Genomic DNA, 6,908 nt, shown 5'->3' on the forward strand with positions numbered 1-6,908 from the left:
ATCGGTGTAAGGCAGACAGGTAGGAAGATGTCTTTGGAAGAAATTCCAAGGAGTATCTAAGGAACAAGAACACATATAAGAGACAAAAAGCTCATTAAAAACAAGGTGGGTTTGCCAAGAAAAAAATACGCCTTAGCAGTTCTGTTTCCTCTTTTCCAGAATAACTGCTTATTGTTTAAGAGGGAGTAATAGTTGTGGTACAGCTCAGATTTAGTAAGGGTTTTGAGGAGAGCTGTAAGCAAGCTAGGGAGATGTGGTGAAGGTGATAGGAATGTGAGGTTGATGCTCAGCTGGTTGGAAAATGGTACTTGTGGGGTAGTCAACAATAGATTTCTGTGAAATGTGGAGTATTTCAAGGCAAGGTTGCAAATTTAATTCCTGGAAATGTCTTTGACTTTATCTAATCTAATCATTTAGGTTAATTATGTTGGGGATGTGCAAGGGAAGAACAGTTTGATGACTTTATACTTCAAATTACAGTAAGAAAGAGTGGAAGAACTTTGAAGACAAACAGCATAGGTCAAAGTGAGTCTCATATGGATAAATCCAAGAAAGAAAATACTAGGAAAAAAAATATAGTGGTATTTGGGGAACTGATTAGGCAACAGCAGCTCTGCAAGGCATGTGGAAAACAAAGTCAACCATAAATTGAGTTAGTCAATAATGCAAAGCAGTTGCAATAAAGACAATTTACATTGATGTGTACTAACGGGATTCTTTTTCACATATCGTGAGATGTATTTATTCTACTCTATTCTATCAAACTTTATTCAGTTTTGGAATCACGTTTTGAGAAAGATGCACAGAAATTGGAGAGAATCCAGAACAGAGATCCAGGAAGAAGAGTTTGAAAAAACATGGTTTAACTTGAACAAATTTAAAAAATTGAGTTTGTTTATATTAGACAAAAATAAGGGAATATTGATAACATGATAACAAACTTACGAAGTGGCAAGAAGATAAGAAACGGTTGCTTTCCATTTCCACTGGATTAGGACAAGCAGTAGTCACTTCAGTTTTGGATGGGAAAATAAACATTTATGTACTGTATTTGGGAAACTTAGCTCTTCACTAGGAAAACTCTACAGCCGAAGTAAATTTTTCTAGTTTAAGCACAGAATAAGACTATGATGGGGGCCACAATGAAATCTATGAGTATGTTAAATATCCATCGGGATGTTGCAGGTCTATCAGTCATACTTCAGGACAAAAGCACAGATTAGTTGACTTTGTGAAGGCTCCCCAAGCTACCTCCCAGCTTTTTCCTCCAAGGTCCTGTGCTAGAGCCTTTCCCTCTTCTCCTAGGCAGCAATGTACCCATGCATCAGTTTAACATGGCGGGTCCTTCTTTAACAGGTGGCAAGTCCTTCTGTCTCTGGTTCCAAAAGTTTTATCAGAGTTTTTGTGGACTATTTCAGAGTTAACTTCTTTGTGTGCACTGGAGAAAAAGTTGATTCTTCGTTACGCCGTTAATCCACCGGAATTTATCCTGGAGCATGCTGGAAACATTCCTTAAAGAGCTTAAGTGAGCAAAAACCAGACTCAAGTTTGCAAGGGAGAGCTGAGTACCTTCTAGCAGCTCAAGTTTTCCTGTCAGTTCTGGCTAGGGAAAAATATGTGGTTTAACATCTCCGTGGAAGTACTGGGTATATTTTTGGTATTCTGAGGCTGCATTTCATTGCTGAATGTTTGAACTCAGTACAGCGCAAAATCCGAGAGGTTTCTTTGGAAGCCTTCAGTGACAAATAGTAGTAGGCAAAATTAACCTTAGCACCTCTTGTGCATGCTGCCTTTCTAAGTCTGTGGACACAAAGGCACATTTTCCGTAAACATGCAATTCAGTTTTAGTTCAGGTTCACTGATCCAATAACAATATAGCTATATAATTAAGTCCGTGATTTCACATTTTCAAAAGAACCTTTATTTAACATCTCCTTCTTGCCTATTTTTTTCCCCATGTTATTTGTTTTATCCACAGAAACACTGTAGTTTCTTTCCTTCCCTGTTTGTTTTTTGAGTGATTTACTCTTTTGGCTGCAGGAATTTGGACGTCAGCAGCAAGTCAACAAACAGGTTAGGTTATTGACATTGATGCTTCTGTTGACCATGCAGCCTGCAAAAGTTTTGTAACCAGTCTCAAATTAGCACATTTTCATTTTCAGTTGTAGGTACTGTAAATCCCCTGATGTTACATGGAAGAATAAAAAAGAAAAAGCAATTAAAAATGGCTTCAAAAAAATACATCTTAAATTTATAGTTCAGAACTACAGGTTGCAGCTAGTGTGCAGCTTTCTAGTGGTTATATTGCCATAACATATACCTTTGCTAATTGGATGATTTTAGGAACATTTCCTAATAAAACCAATTGTAAGGCAAATTCCTTTATTAAAGTTCTTTTTTTCCCCCTTCTATTTATTGATCATGTTTAGTTGATCTATGGGACTTTTACATGCCAAAGGTGGAAATCAGCTGCTAGAAACTCAAGATACATTCTAGGGATAAACACAATTACAGTGTGATAAGAAAAAGCTTTTCCTCCCCTTGCCCCCACCCTGCTACAGAGAGTCAAGTAATAGAGATTGGCCTGTGGTTATAAAGCTGCAGATGGTACAAACCATGAGGTCCCAATCTGCATGTGGAGAGAAGTGCCGTGTCTCCAGCTGGCCTGTTGGATTGAGGGACAGAAAGAACCTGTTCTGCCAATTCTAATGTGAAAACAGTAGATGGATCCTCCAGGGAGGATAAAACCTCCTCTTGTCTGCACATGCTTTCCCCACGCATCCTTGCTGGACATACCATAAACATACCAGATGCAAGTACATGTTTTTGGCATCCAGCTGGGCTGGGTTACATGGGGCTGAAATGCCTCTAAGGATTAGTCAAACACTGGGTGAAATTTGCAGTGACGAGGTGCTGAGTGTGGTGCGATGCCGATCCCGCCAGCAGCAGTGGAAAGAACAAGGTGTGAGATCAGGGAGCAGCCTTTGATTCAGCGATGCAGATGGCAGTGGAGTGTGCTGGGGAAGATTCACAGAGTTTTCATCAAGTTTTCTCTTAAAAAAAAAAAAAGAACATAATATGCAGAAAGATTGTTCAGTAGTATTTTGGCTGAAGGCTAACTCTTCAGTGGGAAATTAACCTGAAACCAATCGGATGAAATCTGAAACGCACTGAGATGAGAAGCTCCCTTCATTTCTGACAGCTTGCCTGCATTCTTAAGGGCATACAGCTGCCCTTTCAGCTCATCCCTAAGCTGCTGATTTCTTCTGACCAAAATGTGCCTGTCATTCAAGCATTGCTCTACCCCATCCCGGCACAGCTCAGAAGCCTCTTGGGCTGGTTTTCTTTTCAGAAGCTGCCTTGCTTTTGAAGGTGCTGAGACGGGGATGGGCCACTCTGACAGCTGTGGTACTAGTACCTAACACTTGTGAGATGGTACTGTTCAAACTGTGCTAGATGTGGCCATCCAAAAGCAAGACAGGATCTAGTCTCGTATGCTTTTAGTCATATGATTTAGTTTCAGGTAGTTCTGCAAGGAACAGAGAGTTGGACTTAATGATCCTTGTGTGTCCCTTCCAACGTGTGATATTCTATGATTCTAAAAGTCTGAAAACTTATGCCCAGAGCTGTCATTCTGGGAAGAGGCAATGCCTGGAGGAAAGGTAGACAGGTTGGCAGCAGCATGATCAGAGTATGGATAACTCTAGGTGTTCAATTACGCCCTAGGTTTTGTTTTTATTTTTTTATTATTTTTTTTTCATAAGTACTGTCCTAGCATCAACGCCACTTATCTTCAGATTAAGCACTCCATGGATATGCAAGCTCAGTGGATAACCTGAACCCAGAAGTGAAAAGCTTTGTAAAAGCCTGGTCAGGAAAGACATGCAGGGAACAAGGGCTGAGAATTTTGGCTTTCTAAAAAGCAGTGGAAATGTCTTCAGCAGAAACTCTGCACAGGTTTCCAGCTGAGCCTGAGTTTCCCAAGAGCAATAGTGGATTGTTATTGTGGGCTGCAGTTTGCACAAAATCTACATACACTAATATTTGCACTTAAGCTGTCTCACAGTTACTTATTATTTTTGCTGCATTAGTATCCCAGGTGGGATCAAGGCTGCCTTCTGTACTTCGTGGAATATGAAGCAAAAGAGAAACTGATTTGCCTTTACATAGATAACACTTATTTCTGGGTGTCTCCAAGCTTATTTAAAACCCCAGCTATTTTCCAGTTTTCTGTTGATATTGCTCTGCAAATGCTGAAAGCCCTTCTAATAACTTGAGTCAGAAGCAGATCAGGTCTGTAAATAAAAGAAGCCATGTGAAAGACTTGCGCACTTTCCTGTGCGAAGAGGAGCTGTGCAATGAGCCTGGCTTTCAAACGTGAAGAAAAAAAGCAAATAACATTTTGAGGGGGAATTTTCCTAAAGAACATTTGGTTATAACGTGTGATATCTCTTCTTTTAAACAACTATTTCTGAGAATTATAAGGAAGCCTCGCAAACGCCTTTTCCAGTAAATCCATTTGCCAAATACTCTTGCACAAAAGGCTCAGAACAAAGAGGACTCACGCAGGAGAACAACTCGCTGAAGTAGTTCTTGCGTAGGAAGGGTCTAAATGTTTGCCTCAATAATTAGCATAAACAGCTACTGGAAAGCAAACCTTGCTCCCCGTCACTGGTATGACACGTGACCAAATGCCACATCAAACCTGAATGAAGCATACAGCTTGTAAGGATGAATGATACTTGAGGCATGCAACAGGGAATGATACTTGGGCATACAACCCAAAATAAGGACAAAGCTCCCTCTGACTTCAGGCTCTTACCCTGCATGCATATGCACAATTAAAATTGCTCTGTTGGCAGATTACGAGTGTGAAAGAGATAGGTGACAATAAGATTGCAGAAAAGCAAGCTGTCACTTGACTTGCTCTTTCGCCAGCCTCATACTTTTCCTTAACAGCCTGTGAAATATCTAACTGTTAAGTTCCTACTACATGAAGATTGTAGCTAAGCAAGAGAATGAAAGCTTTCTTGCCAACGACACCAAGCTGTGTGGTGCCGTGGACTCACTTGAGGGAAGAGATGCCATCCAGAGGGACCTTGACAGGCTTGAGAAATGGGCCAGTCCAAACTGCATGAGCTTCAACAAGTCAAAATGCAAGGTCCTGCACCTGGGCCAGGCTAATTCCAGGCACAAATACAAACTGGGCACAGAGTGGGTTGAAAGTAGCCCTGAAGAGCAGGATTTAGGAGTGTTGATAGACGAGAAGCTCACAATGAGCCGGCAGTGAGCTCATGCAGCCTGATCTAGTTGAGAGGCGTCCCTGCCCATGACAGGGAGATTGGACTAGATGATCTCTAAGGTCCCTTCCAACCTAGGCCATTCTATGATTCTATGATTCCTTAAGGACAGGTGATTGCTGCTCCAGGTAGGCTTTACCTGCCATAACATGGGCTTCTGTACTGCAAACCAGAGCTATGGTTCTGTTGTGGCTCATTCCAGGTCCTGATAATTTATATTGGAAGAAACAGATCAAACCTCCATATTTTTTTTCTCTTTTGTATGTCACTGTCACATTAAATAAATGATAAAACCACAGAGAGGACCTTCTGGTTTTAACAGGCTCTGCAAAAGCAAAAGAAGCTGACGTCAGTGCTTAAGCAGTTAGGATCGGGTTTCGGCTACATATGTAATGCAATGAATAAATATTGTTATGGTCAGGCTCAAATTAAAGCTGTTCTGACTGCAAGTGCTTTAAAAATAAGAGACAGGAAATTACTTAATTAGGTAACTTCATAAAATAGGATGGCAAGTTTTCCTTCACCATGGGAGAGGTCACCATAACTAGAGAAGACCAGTGTTTTTTTGATTAAAACTTTAGTGACTAGAAAATAACAATTTATTAAAACCTAAATGTCTTTAAAAATAATTTATTTGAGGCAAATTAATTTGCCTGGGATATGGGAGAGCTGGGCTGCATTCTTTGTCCTAAAGCAAGTGAAGCATGAGGCTGAATCTCTCTCATCCCTGCAATTTTGGCTTTTCTTCAGAGATATTTTTTAGGCTTTCTGATGGAAACCACAGGAAGATTTAACCTTCAACTCGATGTGCTAAGAAAAGAAATATGGTGTCTTTGCAAAAAGGATGAGTTTTGCTTCCTCATAGATTCTTTGGATTTTGGAATGACAGTCCACAGACATTTTGCACTAATTCAGATAATTCTCTGGTAGTCGTTCTTTGAGCTCACGTCTGAGCTCAAGGAATTATTGAAATGTGTGGCTTGCACAGATATTTTTCAATTTCCTCTCAGTCTGTACCAATAAAGCAATAAGAAAGAGCAACACTTGCACAACTCATTTGGCCTCTTCAGTCTGAGAATTCATTCATAGATTGTAATAGTTGGATCATTGCTGGCACTACCCAGGAACAGCTTCAGCTTGACAGAGTGTGAAACACTGGTGTTTCTTGCAACATCAAACCTGGCACATGTATATGAGTCAGCTGCAGGATGAATACAATCCATACCAGATGGCTTAATTATCATGTTGATCACTGAGCTCCAGAAATGCCAAAGGAATGCAATTTCTGTGATGCTTTCGATACTGCATGTTACCTCCTTTTTTCTTCCGTCTAGCAAGAATTTCCTCCATCATTTGTAGAGTAACAGGGGGTTGATCTCCACCTGAACCTGAGACAAGCCACAATGATAGCACCAGACTCCTACAAGGGAGAGAAGAGACCATCATCCTCTTTCAAAAAAAACCACTGTTGATAGAAGTACTTCAATCTTCAGTTTCATATGAGTGTTGTTAAGTAAAAAATGATGGCATATCACACTGTCTGACTTGTGCTGATTCAGATCACTGTGCTGCAAAAAAAGAGAGCTCTCCAGGGGATCCTACCGACAT

This window comes from Apaloderma vittatum, unplaced genomic scaffold (assembly GCF_000703405.1).
Source record: "Apaloderma vittatum isolate BGI_N311 unplaced genomic scaffold, ASM70340v1 scaffold17270, whole genome shotgun sequence".
Taxonomy (NCBI): domain Eukaryota; kingdom Metazoa; phylum Chordata; class Aves; order Trogoniformes; family Trogonidae; genus Apaloderma; species Apaloderma vittatum.